Genomic DNA, 17,453 nt, shown 5'->3' on the forward strand with positions numbered 1-17,453 from the left:
ATTAAAAAGTGAAGATTAATCTACACTAGCGGAAAAAATATTCAAACACCATGAAATAAGGAATGTAGAAAACGGAAATTTTTGCAATATATTTGTCGAGGTAACATATTTCATAGATTAAAGGTGCAAGACTACAGGTTAATATCCACGCAAGAAAAGCCATCGCAAATGTGCCATGCTGGTTCATTAATAACAGTTGTAATCCCCTGACTGTTTAATGCAGGCATGAAAACGTGTATGCATTGTGTCGTACAGGTGCCGGATGTCGGCTTGTGGGATGGAGTTCCATGCCTGTTGCATTGGTCGGTCAATACAGGGACGGTTAACGCAGGTTGTGGATGACGCTGGAGTTGTCGTCCAATGATGTCCAATAAATTCACGATTGGTGAAGATAGGGGGATCGAGCAGACGCAGGCAACATGTCGACACACTGTAGAGCACGTATGGTTACAGCAGCGGCATGGGGGCGTGCATTATCATGTTGGAAAACATCCCCGGGAATGCTGCACATGAATGGCAGCACAACAGGTCGAATCACCAGACGGACGTACATATCGGCAGTCAGGGTGCGAGGGATAACCACGAGAGTGCTCCAGCTGTCATAGGAAATTCCTCCCAGGACCAGAACTCCCGGTGTAGGTCCAGTGTGTCGACGCCGCTGACAGGTGGAATGCAGGCGCTCACCTGGCTTCCTTCTAACCAACACACGGCTTTCACTGGCACCAAGGAAGAACCGGCTTTCATCGGAAAACACAACGGACCTCCACTACATCCTCCAATGAGCTCTCGCTTGACATCATTGAAGTCGCAGACGGTGGTGGATTGGGGTAAGTAGATTGCACGCCACAGGACGTATGGCACGGAGCTGTCCCTCAAGTAACCGATTTCGAGCAGTTCGTTGCGTCACTGCAGTGCCAACTGCCGCTCGAATTGCTGCTGCAGACGCAGTCCACTGTGCCACAGCCATACGCCGAATACGGCGGTCCTCCCTCTCGGTGGTGCCACGGGGATATCTGGAACCCGGTCTTCTTGCGAACGTACCTTATCGTAACCAACGCTGCTACCACGCATGAACAGTGGAGACATTCTTGCCAAGTCTTTCTGCAATAGCGCGGAAGGAGTATCCACCTTCACGTAGCCCTACTATACGGCCTCGTTCAACCGCAGCGTGCTGTTGATACTCCTCGTCGCCGTAAAGGAATTTTTCACCCACTCACAACAATCACTCCGTCGAATCTCATAGGTAACTAACGTTCTCGCACAGTACAGCCCGTATTTAAATTAAACCTGATGTGCAACTAACGCCACGCTAATGCGATTTGCGGGAAATATTTTTGTACAAACACGCCTACTAACGCTCGTTAATCTAGCTCAACCCCTTCTTGGTGTTTGGATATTTTATCCGCCAATGTACATAAATAAAATTATAATGTTGTCTGCACACTTCAAAATTTGAGATCATTCTTCGTATAGCCTCGAATGCGGTAAACAAAAGTCAAAAATACGTAGTAGGGACAGATCAATTTTCGTCTGTGTGTTTGCCAAAATATCAAGGAAAAGTGGCTCGTCAGAATTTCTTGAAACTCAGTATTTAATATCTGGAATATTCGAAGAGTGTACTACACTATGTACTATTGTATTCGTGCATAGTGGCGTAGCAATATTTCGGGGATAAAAGCATTAATTGTCAACATTTCTTCGTTAATTTCAATTGGACCGAAAACTGCACTTGATGGAAGATTTTATTTCCGATGTTTAAAGTTTTATGCATTTTGATCTTACAGATATAACGGAGAAATTTAGAATTATAAAACATTCACAGACATTCACATATGTCTGGAAGTACTGGTTATAGTATCTGAAACATATATTTACCGTCTCATTTTTTATTATTTTCTGCCAGATACATTTTTACCCAACTAGTTACAATATGAAGATATTCACAAACTTAGGTTTGGATTCCAAATTCCATCAACATCCAGCATTGCGGACATGGAAGTCTTGTACATTCGTCATAATAACAACCTAACTGGCGATTGCGGTGAATGACTTGATTATTCTTTACAATTTGCAATATCTGTAGCCATCTCTTTTCAGATTCAACTCAGTTAATTCTTCAGTCTGCTGAACCTCATTTTGAGTAATTTTATAAACTTTTTTTTTCGTTTTTGCTAATGGCTTTACGTCTTACCGACACAGATGCGTATTATGACGATGATAGGACAGGAAAAGCCTAGGAGTTGGAAGGAAGCGGCCGTGGCCTTAATGAAGATACAGCCCTAGCATATGCCTGATGTGAAAATGGGAAACCACAGAAAACCATCTTCAGGGCTGCCGACGGTGGGATTCGAACCCACTATCTCCTGGATGCAAGCTCACTGCCGCGCGCCTCTAACCGCACGGCCAACTCGCCCGGTAATTTTATAAACTACCTGAAAGGGAAAAGTCATGGTAACAGTATTATACTTGATTACTTTAACTGTTCCCTTTTCAAGTATACTGCTACCATGTGCAGTAGTGTGCATCTAGTCGGTCGTGGCCACCACACTACTGTATGCTGGTCGGTTGTTGGTGAGACATTTTGGCAACAGCGCAGCAGCATTTTCGCATCTCACGGTAAAATGGTAACAGGCACATGCGCAAGAGCGAAAGCAATTCGAGGAAAATCTATATAGGCTATATAAAATGCCTAATTTTGTCTGTTATTCTCAGCGAAATTGAGAAAACGGGAAGATTTCAAAAGCTGGAATTGGTACCAGTTGTAGATTGTTATGTCTACTTTACAAGAAAAATACAACGAACTTCTCACCGTCACGACTTTCGTACTTTAAAAAAGTTTCTTTCAGCTAAGTTATTACCTCATCGGCATGATAATGTAGGTACATGAGGTTGAACTACGTAGATTGTGACTTCTGTTACCTTCCACAAATCTATATATATAAAATAACTTGTCCTGACTGACTGACTGACTGACTGACTGACTGATTCATCATCGCCGAGCCAAAACTACTGGACATAAAGGAATGAAATTTTGTGGATACATTCATATTAAGATATAGGTGCACGCTAAGAGAGGATTTTTGAATATTCCGTCATTAAGGGGGTGAAAAGGGGGGGTGAAATTTTAAAATGAGTGTACCTATATCTCAAAACTTTAAAAGTGTACAGATGTAAAAATTGGTATTTAGAATCTTCTTTAAAAATAAGGTAACACGTATTTTTTTGTTTTCAGAAAATCCCAACAGGAGGGGTGAAAAAGGGTGAAAATGGGGAAAAATGGGTTGAATGCGTTTAATCAGGATACCGGTACTTATATCTCAGAAACTGAAGATATTACAGACCTGAAAATTGGTACATTTGATCTCTTTAAAAAATAAAGAAACACGTATATTTTTGTTTTTGGAAAATCCAATTAATCGGAGGGTGAAAAGGGGGTGAATTTTTAAAATGAGTGAATCTATATCTCCAAACTTTTAAAGTGTGCAGATGTAAAAATTGGTATTTAGAATCTTCATTAAAAATAAAGAAATACGTATTTTTTTGTTTTCGGAAAATCGCAATAGGGGGAGTGAAAAGGGGTGAAAAGCTGTTGAATGCCTTTAATGAGGCTACTTATATCTCAGAAACTGAAGATATTACAGACCTGAAAATTGGTGTTTGGGATCTCCTTTAAAAATAAAGAAACACGTATTTTTTTGTTTCTGGAAAATCCAATTAAGGGGGGTGAAAAGGGGGTAATATTTTAAAATGTGTGTATCTATATCTCATAACTGTTAAAGGTTATAGATGTGAAAATTGGTATTTAGAATCTCCTTTAAAAATAAAGAAACACGTATATTTTGTTTTCGGAAAATCCTAATAGGAAGGGTGAAAAAGGTTGAAAAAGGGGTCGAACGCCTTTCATGAGTCTACTTATATTTCAGAACCTGAAGATATTACAGACCTGAAAATTGGTATTTGGGTTCTACTTTAAAAATAAAGAAACACGTATTTTTTCGTTTTTGGAAAATCCTAATATTGGGGGGTGAAAAGGGGGGTGAAATTTTTTAAATGAGTGTGTCTACATCTTATAACTTTAAAATTTACAGATGTAAAAATTGGTAGTTAGAATCTCCTCTAAAATAAAGGAACACGTATTTTTTTGTTTCCTGTAAATCCAAATAGGAGGGGTAAATGGTGAAAATGGGTTGAATGCCTTTAAAAAGGATACATATATATCAGAAACGAAAGATATTACAGAACTGAAAATTTGTATATGGGATCTCTTTAAAAATAAAGAAACACGTATTTTTTTAGTTTTTGGAAAATCCAATTAATGGCGGTTAAACAGGAGTGACAAATTGGGGTGAATTTTTTGAAAGAATATATCTACAGAATATCTTGGAAACGTAAAATGTTACAGACGTAAAAAGTGGGTGTTTGGAATCTCCTGTAAATGTAAAGAAACATAGGTGATTTGTTTTTGGAAACTCCACATAAGGGGAACTCAAAAGGGGTGAAATTTTAAAATGAGAAATTTTACAGTATATCTAAAAAACTTAACATGTTACAGAAGTGAAAAATGGTATTTTTTATCTCTATTAAACATAAAGAAACGTGTATTTTTAGTTTTCGGAAATACCACTTGGGTGGAGGGGGGTAAAAGTGACTGAAAATGGTGTTGAATTATTTTAATTAGGCTACTGATATCTCAAAAATGAAGATGTTACAGACGTGAAATTTGATATTTGCAATCTGCTTTAAAAGTAAAGAAACACGTATTCTCAGAAAATACAATGAAGTGGGGGGGGGGGTGAAAGAATTGAAAAATTAATTGACTTAATCGTATGAGAATACAAACATCTAATAAAAACTAAAGTTGTTACAGACGTGAAAATTCGTATTTGGATCTCCTTTAAAAACAAAGAAAAACGCGTTTTGGGGGGAAACCATCTTGGAGGGTGGGAGTGTAAAGGAGTTGAATTCCTTTCATGAGGACACCAAAATAAAAAACTGAAGAAGTTAGAGTCGTGATAATTGGTATTTAGGAGATCCTGTACTATTAAAGAAACAAGTATTTTTGCGGGAAAATTCACTTGGGGGGGGGTAGTAGTGTGAAATGAAGTGATAAAAGTAAATTATTTTTATGGGGATACTTATATCTCAAAGCTGAAGGTAATAGACGTGAACATTGGTGTTTGGAATCTCCCTTAAACATAAAGAAACAAGCCTTCTTTTAATTTCTTTTTTTTGGGGGGGGGGGGTTGGCGGTAAATAAACTTAACGGCGGTGGGGTGTAGAAGGAGGTGAGACCAATTGATTTTACTGTTATTAATGTACTTATAAGGATCCTCCGTTGCTCAGGCGGCAGCACGCCGGCCTCTCACAGTTGGGCTCCGTGGTTCAAATCCTGGTCACTCCATGTGACATTCGTGCTGGACAAAAGGGAGGCAGGGCAGGTTTTTCTCCGGATACTCCGGTTTTCCCTGTCATCAGCCATTTCAGCAATACATAATAATAATAATAATAATAATAATAATAATAATAATAATAATGTTCCAGACCGTCGTCAAATGTGCGGACCGCGCTAGAAACGGCTCCTGGACGGGTAATGACTAAGAATGCAGTCCGGCCGCGGGTTCAGTGCCGCCAAGGCACCCAATATGACACCACGCCGGATCTCCTGAAGGATTTTATCCATATTAAAAATGATTATAGGAAAAGATGGCAAAGATTTACGGACCCAACTGACCGGGAGAAATACCTGAGCCTAGCCCGGGAAGTACGAAGTTGATTGCTGGAAAGGAAGATTGAAAAATGGGAGGAAACGTGCCGTAAAATAATAGAAAACGAGTCAGATCGCGAATTTCAATTCATTCAATTATACATTTCAGTATAATACCGTAGCGAAGCACGGGTATCTTGCTAGTCTATATATATAAAGTAGCTTGTCCTGACTGACTGACTGACTGACTGACTGACTGATTCATCATCGCCGAGCGAAAACTACTGGACATAAAGAAATGCAATTTTGGGCATAGATTCATATTAAGACGTAGGTGCTCGCTAAGAGAGGATTTTTGGATATTCCGTCGCTAAGGGGGTGAAAAGGGGGATGAAATTTTAAAATGAGTGTGTCTATATCTCAAAACTTTAAAAGTTTACAGATGTGAAAATTGGTATTTAGAATCTTCATTAAAAATAAGGAAACACGTATTTTTTTGTTTTCAGACAGTCCCAATAGGAGGGGTGAAAAAGGGTGAACAAGGGGTTGAATGCCTTTAATCCGGATACGCCACTTATATCTCAGAAACTGAAGATATTACAGACCTCAAAATTGGTACTTTTGATCGCTGTGAAAAATAAAGAAACATATATCTTTTTGTTTTTGGAAAATCCAATTAATGCGAGGGTGAAAGGGGGGGGGTGAATTTTTAAAATGAGTGCATCTATATCTCAAACGTTTTAAAGTTTAGAGATGTAAAAATTGGCATTTAGAATCTTCATTAAAAAAAAAGAAACACGTATTTTTTCGTTTTCGAAAAATCGCAATAGGAGGAGTGAAAAGGGGTGAAAAAAAGGGTTAAATGCCTTTAATGAGGTTACTTATATCCCAGAAACTGAAGATATTAAAGACCTGAAAATTGGTGTTTGGGATCTCCTTTTAAAATAAAGAAACATGTATTTTTTTGTTTCTGGAAAATCCAATTAAGGGGGGGTAAAAAGGGGGTAATATTTTAAAATGAGTGTATCTATATCTCAAAACTTTTAAAGGTTATAGATGTGAAAATTGGTATTTAGAATCTCCTTTAAAAATAAAGAAACATGTATATTTTGTTTTCGGAAAATCCTAATAGGAAGGGTGAAAAAGTTTGAAAAAGTCGTCCAATGCCTTTCATGAGTCTACTTATATTTCAGAACCTGAAGATATTACCGACCTGAAAATTGGTGTTTGGGATCTCCTTTAAAATAAAGAAACACGTATTTTTTGTTTTTGGAAAATCCAATTAATGGGGGGGTGAAAAGGGGGTGTTTTTTAAAATGAGTGTATCTATATCTCGAAACTTTTAAAGTTTATAGATGTAAAAATTGGTATTTAGAATCTCTTTTAAAAATAAAGAAACACGTATTCTTTTGTATTCGGAAAATCCCAAAAGGTAGGGTGTAAAAGGGTGAATAATGGGTTTAATGCCTTAAATGAGGCTACTTATATTTCAGAACCTGAAGATATTACAGACCTGAAAATTGGTATTTGGGATCTACTTTAAAAGTAAAGAAACACGTATTTTTTCGTTTTTGAAAATTCCATATATTAGAGGGTGAAAAGGGGGGGTGAATTTTTTAAAATGAGTGTGTCTATATCTTAGAACTTTAAAATTTACAGATATAAAAATTGGTAGTTAGAATCTCCTCTAAAAATAAAGGAACACGTATTTTTTGGTTTGCTCTAAATCGCAATAGGTGGGGTGTAAAAGGGTGAAAATGGGTCGAATGCCTTTAATGAGGATACATATATCTCAGAAACGAAAGATGTTACAGAACTGAAAATTTGTATATGGGATCTCCTTTATAAATAAAGAAACACGTATTTTTATTTTTGGAAAATCCAATTAATGGCGGCTAAACAGGAGTGACAAATTGGGGTGAATTTTTTGAAAGACTGTATCTACAGAATATCTTGGAAATGTAAAATGTTACAGACGTAAAAAGTGGGTGTTTGGAATCTCCTGTAAATGTAAAGAAACATAGGTGATTTGTTTTTGGAAACTCCACTTAAGAGGAACTCAAAAGGGAAGAAATTTTAAAATGAGAATTTTTACAGTATATCTAAAAAACTTAGCATGTTACAGAAGTTAAAAATGGTATTTTTTATCTCTATGAAACATAAAGAAACGTGTATTTTTAGTTTTCGGAAATGCCACTTGGGTGGAGGGGGGTAAATGTGACTGAAAATGGTGTTGAATTCTTTTAATTAAGCTACTGATATCTCAAAAATGAAGATGTTACAGACGTGAAATTTGATATTTGCAATCTGCTTTAAAAGTAAAGGAACACGTATTTTCGGAAAATCCAATGAAGTGGGGGGGGGGGTGTGAAATAATTGAAAATTTAGTTGACTTTATTGTATGAGAATACATACATCTAATAAAAACTAAAGCTGTTACAGACGTGAAAATTCGTATTTGGATCTCCTTTAAAAACAAAGAAAAACGCGTTTTTGGGAGGAAACCATCTTGGAGGGGGGAGTGTAAAGGAGTTGAATTCCTTTCATAAGGACACATAAATAAAAAACTGAAGAAGTTAGAGTCGTGGTAATTGGTATTTAGAAGATCCTTTACTATTAAAGACACAAGTAATTTTTGTGGTAATATTCACTTAGTGAGGGGGGGGGGGGAGTTGTGTGAAATGAAGTGAAAAAATAAATGATTCTTATGGGGATACTTATATCTCAAAACTGAAGGTAATAGACGTGAATATTGCTGTTTGGAATCTCCTTTAAATATAAAGAAACAAGCCTTCTTTTAATTTTTTTGTGGGGGGGGGGGGGTGGGTGGCGGTAAATAAACTTAACGGTGGTGGGGTGTAGAAGGAGGTGAGACCAATTGATTTTACTGTTCTTAATGTACTTATAAGGATCCTCCGTTGCTCAGGCGGCAGCGCGCCGGCCTCTCACAGCTGGGTTCCGTGGTTCAAATCCCGGTCACTACATGTGTCATTCGTGCTGGACAAAACGGAGGCGGGACAGGTTTTTCTCCGGATACTCCGGTTTTCCCTGTCATCAGCCATTACAGCAACACATAATAGTAACAATAATAATAATATTAATAATAATAATAATGCTCCGGACTGTCGTCAGTTGTGCGGACTGCGCTGGAAACGGCTCCTGGACTGGTAATGACTAAGAATGCAGTCCGGCCGCGGGTTCAGTGCCGCCAAGGCACCCAATATGACACCACGCCGGTTCTCCTGAAGGATTTTATCCATATTAAAAATGATTATAGGAAAATATGGCAAAGATTTAGGGACCCAACTGACCGGGAGGAATACCTGAGCCTAGCCCGGGAAGTACGAAATCGATTGCTGGAAAGGAAGATTGAAAAATGGGAGGAAACATGCCGTAATCTAATAGAAAACGAGTCAGATCGGGAATTTTGGTGGATTCTCGCCGAAAACGAGTCAGATCGCGAATTTCGGCGGATTATATATCTAAAACAATAAGCATTAAATTGTAAATTTCAGTATAATACCGTAGCGAAGCACGGGTATCTTGCTAGTCTATATATATAAAATAACTTGTCCTGACTGACTGACTGACTGACTGACTGACTGACTGACTGACTGACTGACTGACTGACTGACTGACTGAGAGATTCATCATCGCAGAACCAAAACTACTGGACGTAAAGAAATGAAATTTTGGGGATATGTTCATATAAAGATGTAGGTGCTCGCTAAGAGAGGATTTTTGGATATTCCTTCTCTAAGGGGGTGAAAAGGGGGGTTAAATTTTAAAATGAGTGTATCTATCAAAACTTTAAAAGTTTACAGATGTAAAAATTGGTATTTACAATCTTCTTTAAAAATAAGGAAACACGTATATTTTTGTTTTCAGAAAATCCCAATAGGAGGGGTGATAAAGGGTGAAAAATGGGGGAAAATGGGTTGAATGCCTTTAATCAGGATACCAGTACTTATATCTCAGAAACTGAAGATATTACAGACCTGAAAATTGGTACTTTTGATCTCTTTTAAAAATAAACAAACACGTATTTTTTTGTTTTTGGAAAATCCAATTAATGGGAGGGTGAAAAGGGGGTGAATTTTTAAAATGAGTGAATCTGTATCTCCAAACTTTTAAAGTTTGCAGATGTAAAAATTGGTACTTAGAATCTTCATTAAAAATAAAGAAACACGTATTTTTTGTTTTCGGAAAATCACAATAGGAGGGGTGGAAAAGGTTGAAAAAGGGGTCGAATGCCTATAATGAGTCTACTTATATTTCAGAAACTGAAGATATTACAAACCTGAAAATTGGTGTTTGAGATCTCTTTTTTTTAAATAACGACACACGTATATTTTGGTTTCTGGAAAATCCAAGTAAGGGGGGGTGAAAAGGGGGTAATATTTTAAAATGAGTGTATCTATATCTCAAAACTTTTAAAGGTTATAGATGTGAAAATTGGTATTTAGAATCTCCTTTAAAAATAAAGAAACATGTATTTTTTGTTTTCGGAAAATCCCAATAGGAAGGGTGGAAAAGATTGAAAAAGTGGTCGAATGCCTTTAATGAGTCTACTTATATTTCAGAACCTGAAGATATTACAGACCTGAAAATTGGTGTTTGGGATCTCCTTTAAAAACAAAGAAAGACGTATTTTTTGTTTTTGGTAAATCTAATTAATGGGGGAGGGTGAAAAGGGGGTGATTTTTTAAAATGAGTGTATCTATATCTCAAAACTGTTAAAGTTTATAGATGTAAAAATTGGAATTAGAAACCCCCTTAGAAATAAAGGAACACGTATTCTTTTGTTTTCGGAAATACCCAATAGGAAGGGTGTAAAAGGGTGAATAATGGGTTGAATGCCTTTAATGAGGCTACTTATATTTCAGAACCTGAAGATATTACAGACCTGAAAATTGGTATTTGGGATCTATTTTAAAAGTAAAGAAACACGTATATTTTCGTTTTTGCAAAATCCAAATATTGGGGGTGAAAACGGGGGGTGAATTTTTTAAAATGAGTGTGTCTACATCTTAAAACTTTAAAATTTACAGATGTAAAAATTGGTAGTTAGAATCTCCTCTAAAAATAAAGGAACACATATTTTTTTTGTTTCCTGTAAATCCCAATAGGAGGGGTGTAAAAGGGGGAAAAATGGGTTGAATGCCTTTAATGAGGATACATATATCTCAGAAACGAAAGATATTACAGAACTGAAAATTTGTATATGGGATCTCCTTTAAAAATAAAGAAACACGTATTTTTTAGTTTTTGGAAAATCCAATTAATGGCGGTTAAACAAGCGTGACAAATTGGGGTGAGTTTTTTGAAAGACTATATCTACAGAATATCTTGGAATCGTAAAATGTTACAGACGTAAAAAGTGGGTGTTTGGAATCTCCTATAAATGTAAAGAAACATAGGTGATTTGTTTTTGGAAACTCCACTTAAGGTGAACTCAAAAGGGGTGAAATTTTGAAATGAGAATTTTTACAGTATATCTAAAAAACTTAACATGTTACAGAAGTGAAAAATGGTATTTTTTATCTCTATTAAACATAAAGAAACGTGTATTTTTAGTTTTCGGAAATATCACCTGGGTGGAGGGGGGGGGTAAAAGTGACTGAAAATGGTGTTGAATTCTTTTAATTATGGTACTGATATATCAAAAATTCAGATTTTACAGACGTGAAATTTGATATTTTCAATCTGCTTTAAAAGTAAAAATACACGTATTCTCTAAAAATCCAATGAAGCGGGGGGGGGGGGTGTGAAAGAATTGAAAAATTAATTGGCTTAATTGTATGAATACATACATCTAATAAAAACTAAAGTTATTACAGATGTGAAAATTCGTATTTGGATCTCCTTTAAAAACAAAGAAAAACGCGTTTTGGGCGGGAAACCATCTTGGAGGGCGGGAGTGTAAAGGAGTTGAATTCCTTTCATGAAGACACATAAATCAAAAACTGAAGAAGTTAGAGTCGTGATAATTGGTATTTAGAAGATCCTTTACTATTAAAGAAACAAGTATTTTTTCGGGAAAGTTCACTGGGGGGGGGGGGAGGAGTAGTGTGAAATGAAGTGAAAAAAGTAAATTACTTTTATGGGGATACTTATATCTCAAAACGGAAGGTAATAGACGTGAACATTGGTGTTTGGAATCTCCCTTAAACATAAAGAAACAAGCCTTCTTTTAATTTTTTTTTTGGGGGGAGGGGGTGGCGGTAAATAAACTTAACGGCGGTGGGGTATAGAAGGAGGTCAGACCAATTGATTTTACTGTTATTGATGTACTTATAAGGATCCTCCGTTGCTCAGGCGGCACCGCTCCGGCCTCTCAAAGCTGGGTTCCGTGGTTCAAATTCCGGTCACTCCATGTGACATTCGTGCTGGACAAAACGGAGGCGGGATAGGTTTTTCTCCGGATACTCCGGTTTTCCCTGTCATCAGCCATTCCAGCAACACATAATAATAATAATAATAATAATGATGATAATAATAATAATAATAATAATAATAATAATAATAATAATAATAATAATAATAATAATAATAATAATAATAATAATTAATAATAATAATAATAATAATAATGTTCCGGACCGTCGTCAAATGTGCGGACCGCGCTGGCAACGGCTCCTGGACGGGTAATGACTAAGAATGCAGTCCGGCCGCGGGTTCAGTGCCGCCAAATCACCCAATATGACACCACGCCGGATCTCCTGAAGGATTTTATCCATATTAAAAATGATTAACGGAAAAGATGGCAAAGATTTACGGACCCAACTGACCAGGAGGAATACCTGAGCCTAGCCCGGGTTGGAAAGGAATATTGAAAAATGGGAGGAAACGTGCTGTAAAATAATAGAAAACGAGTCAGATCAGGAATTTTGGAGGATTCTCGCAGAAAACGAGTCAGATCGCGAATTTCGGCGGATTATATATCTAAAACAATAAGCATTGAATTATAAATTTCAGTATAATACCGTAGCGAAGCACGGGTATCTTGCTAGTAGTGTATATACAGGAAAAGGGAACATTCCAAAGACTAGAACCGGTACAGTACCAGGTATGGGTTACAAGAACAATACAATGATGACCATCATACTTGAGCTGTTTAGGGAAAAGTGCTACCTTTAAATAAACTGAACGATTTTTTTTTCATCTGGGGTATAAAACATTATTTCCATAAAAAGCCACAACATTCTGGTGGCGATAGTCGTTAAAGTCGTCGATCAGCGGGACTCAAACCGGCTAACCATGGTGTCCCTTCACTTAGCCTACACGCCTAAACGATCATCGCTGTGCTAACCGTGGAGATGGTGTGTTTTTATGACTCAGAAGGGAATGAATGATTCATTCAGTTCACGGAAAGATAGAATTACTTACTAAATAGTACAAGTATGATCGTCGTCATTGCATTGTTCTTGCAACCAATAGATCTTCGCTGATAGAAACACATTTATCTTGTAAAGAACACATAGGAGCATAGCATGCCCTCATTTGATATGAACACTGCGAAAAGGTTTGAAATTTAATCCAAGCTTTTACCAAGCAATATATTGATTAGAAACTGTATACTAACACGTCTTCTACCCCACTGGCCAACATTGTAATGGTAAAAAGTCTTTCGACCCACAGAACTCGAACCGGCTAACCACAGTATCAGAACGTAATGTACGCGGTTGATGGTAATTCGTCTTTCGGATAGAGACGAACAGAACCCTTGGTACTATTAGACAGAAGTAGGCTATGTGTCGGCCGGGATTTCACCCTGTCTCTTCCAACTATCATATATCACGCCATTCATTTTACTGTATCTCATTAAATCCTCTGATGAGGCTGACGCCACGAAGGACCTCCAGTCGTAAAAACTCGCTAGGAAGATTCATCTCGCTTCCTGTATGTGTTGGACATACAAGTTTGAGGAACGACATCTTAACAAATGTTGATCATGGATCCTTCAATGAAGGTGTTTCTATTGTAGAGACACGTTTCAGCTGAGATGGAATTTCATATGCTTGGTTCCACGTCAATAAAATGCCTTACATTCAACGAGGTGAGGTTGACATTTTGTTGCACATACGGAGAACTATGCCAAATGGGACTATTGAGATTCAACAACACTGGACTTCAAAATATATTCTAACGAGATTCGCTTGGTTCTTATTTTCATCCAAGTGAGAGAACAATGTTTTCTAAAGTAGAAATTTTTTGCCCAAGAAACAAACAAGTTAACACCAACAACAAATAGGTTAAGAATAGCTTGAAATATGACCAAATAACGTGCATTACCATTGACTCAATAGTGTGCGATGATATTAATGAAGTTAATAAAACTGTTTTGTGCAATGGAACGAGATTGAATCTATGGAAGCTAGACAAAAATAAAGTTCATGCAGAAGTTCAGATGGGCTTAGCTTCAGGAAGAAAGAGTTTTAATCCAAGAATAGAGTTTTTTTGCTAGTGGCTTTACGTCGCACCGACACAGATAGTTCTTATCGCGACGATGGGATAGGAAAAGCCTAGGAGTTGGAAGAGAGTGACCGTGACCTTAATTAAGGTACATCCCCAGCATTTGCATGGTGCGAAAATGGGGAAACACGGAAAACCATCTTGAGGGCTGCCGACAGTGGGATTCGAACCAACTATCTCCTGGATGCAAGCTCACAGCCGCGCGCTCCTAACCGCACGGCCAACTCGCCCGGTAAGAATAGATTTGGCACCTATGAATGCTGGAATACCATTCATTCATAAATGGATTCAATTTCCTCTAAATTTAGCCTTCTCTGTCACAATGAATAAGCCACTAAGACAAACTTTAAAGATGGGATAGAATCTCGCCACTCCACTGTTTTGGACAGTATTACGTAGCTTTTACAAAAGTACTCAGGTCCATAGACTTCAAAGTACAACACCAAGCTGCAACTGCACTCAATATGGTTTGTAAGAAAATAGTATAATACCTGTTTTGATTCCATTCAAATGCGACATAAAACCAGTAAAGTGTAACATTTATACATAAGATTTATTAATAGTCCATCTAGAATTTCCACTTACTTTATAGGTAGTTATTTTTACTGTCGATGGCAGGCTTACGTACAAGTAACCATTAAATAACCAATGCTTGAGACGTTTCTTCAACTGCATCTCGCAATCTCGCTGACCTCGAGTTTAATATTCCACTCATATGTAGCCTCTTGCATCTCTCGCTAGCTCTTCATTTGTACGGTGCGGGTTGTTGTGATTTGTTTTAGGTTTTCTTACAGTTGTATTATTGAACCATATTGTATTATGTAATAGGGCCAACGCTGAATTAATATTATTTACCGACACCGAGGCATGAAAACTGGAATAGCCCCCGAATGCTCAGGGTAGCAGTATAGTTGGCCACCGACGACGCGCACGGGTGTGGTTTTGTATGAGAGAGAAACGAGGCTTGTGGCAGAGACAGAAGTTAGGGGAATTACCTAACTCAATCCAGCCAGTAGAAAAGCGGGAGATCTTATGATTGTTCGGGTGTGCAAATTACGCCAGTTAACTGTAGTTTGCGAGTGTAAAACAGAGAAATATTGTTATGTAATATCCACGGCTGAAAACATCTCGTAACTTACTGATGCTCTGACAAATCAATATTCAAATTTTTGTGGAGCCTGGGAACTGAAGCTTACTTGACACAAAGGAGAAGGCAATGTTTGTTGGGGATCTCCCTTGCGTTGCGTCTCCTCTGGGAACTTTGAGATAGGTGCTGTTGAAAAATGACGGGTTACTGTTCGTATCGTTGGAACCTAGCACCTGAGCAAAGAGAGTATAGGATAAGTGCCCGTAGACAATAGAGAGAGAATTTATTAAGCTCGTCTTGCTTGAAACTATGAGGCATGTGAATGTAATAATGTTAGGTAGACTATTTTGATCAATTAATCAATAATAAGTGAGTGAACGGAATTGATCAGGGAACTGAAGGCTACAGTAACTCGTGATCAGGTGTAAGAGTGTCAACTAGGTGCTGGTAGGGATTGACTGAGCTTCAGTTAGCAGAGACTGATAAAAACGTTACCCACTCATAAGCTGTAGTATGAGAACCGCAAGTTGATAGTCGGAAGCCATATCCATTAAAGTAGTAATCTGCGTTAATTGCAGTAGGCAGTAAGTTGAACGTCCAACGAATAGATGTTCCTGCGCAAATTGATTTTCCCACGATAATAGAGCTTCCTACAGAACGTGTTAATCAAGCAGATGGCACCAATCATGGACCAACGCACTGAGCTGAACCGGGGACCTGCAGCTATGGACGTCAGTAGCGCAATCGTATGGTAGTCACGCAGTGCGCCCTTGGATGGATGAGTGAACGTCACACGAACACTTAAGTCTGAACAAATTTTCAGTATGGATTAGGACAAATCAAGATTCGTATTTTTGTAAATATTCATTTAATCATGCCTTCAGTCAAGTCTTTGTATAAGTGTAAATATGTTAGGAGGTCTAGGGCCACACACGCATTAGTTCAAGGTTACTAATTTTGTATTAGATGTTGGTACACTAGGGTACCTTCGGTGAGTTTGAGGTCTTGTCGGATAAAGTTATTCCTGTCTGTTTTATTTGAGAGAGTGTGTGAAGTGATATGGCTATCCTGAAAGTAAGATCAGTAGTGACTGACACGGTACCGAACTGGGATATTAGTGCTGTGAGATATAAACAAGCTAAGAAATAGTAGTGGAGGTCGTATGACATATACATTTTCAGTGGTGCATTGTAAGGAGTGAACGTAAAGTGCCCACCGTTGAGTTAGAAAGGTTCTTCTGGGAAAATCTCGGCAGGTAAGCATGGCAAAGCACATGAATCGAACTAGGGTTTGAAAGATAAGAAACGTGATTTATTGAGTAATAGTTCTGGATATCCCGAAGCGAAGATGTTGCAGATCGGCCCATCCGATGTTGAATTACGAGTATGGGGAGAAATTGTACCAGACCAAAGTGAGATTTTGTTACGTGATATATGAGAGCCATAGCCGCTCGTATTGTTGAGATGTTCCTCCCGAGCGCGGAGGTAAGAAAATAGCCAGCTGAGGGGTGTGTCCCCGAGTGACAGGCTGGGAGAGTACCTATTTAAACCACGTGTTACGTTACAGCAATTCGGCGACCTTCCCCGAGTAAATAAGGTTCTGCAGAGAAAGGGAATGTCTTGTTTTGGACGTAAAAGGATAGACGACCTTGTTGACCGCTTCTCACGGCAGCAGGTTAATGTACATCAGGAAAGCAGCCGACTTGGAAGACAAGCATGTATTTTACCTCGATAAGACAAGTGTTTATTTATGTTTTTATTTCAGGTATTTGTATTTGTCAAATTATATTGCCCATGTGTCTTGCGTTGTTATTTGTCGTTTGTTATCATTTGTGCAAGGGGAGAACTCCTAGGCTTTTTATGGGATGTGAAGATGTACTTATTCTTGGTTATGAGAGCGGGTTCGCATTTAGCTTCAGTGATTATTTTGGGGGTATTATAGTGGTCTGAAGCCAGTGTGTGTGTTTTATGTTATTGTTTCCCTAACCATTGGGAGTCATATTAGTGGAAATAATGTGCGAATCTTATATTCCTCATCCCTTGTAGTTCAACGTTTTAAATGAAGACATCTATGTCTACAGTGTTCAGAATTGTTTGTTCAATAAACTCACACCATGTTAATTACTCACGGTCCCAAGAATGATAAAGACTTCCACATGATTCGGGCAGAGACCCTCAGCTTTCAGGT

General features: G+C 37.9%; 1 protein-coding gene across 1 annotated transcript in view; it reads right to left on the reverse strand.

Annotated features, from left to right (window-relative positions):
- Nucleotides 1-17,453, reverse strand: part of LOC136858747 (carboxypeptidase B) — a 121,784-nt gene that overhangs the window by 65,024 nt on the left and 39,307 nt on the right. The gene's annotated exons all lie outside the window — the stretch shown is intronic.

This window comes from Anabrus simplex, chromosome 1, assembly GCF_040414725.1.
Source record: "Anabrus simplex isolate iqAnaSimp1 chromosome 1, ASM4041472v1, whole genome shotgun sequence".
Taxonomy (NCBI): Eukaryota; Metazoa; Arthropoda; class Insecta; order Orthoptera; family Tettigoniidae; genus Anabrus; species Anabrus simplex.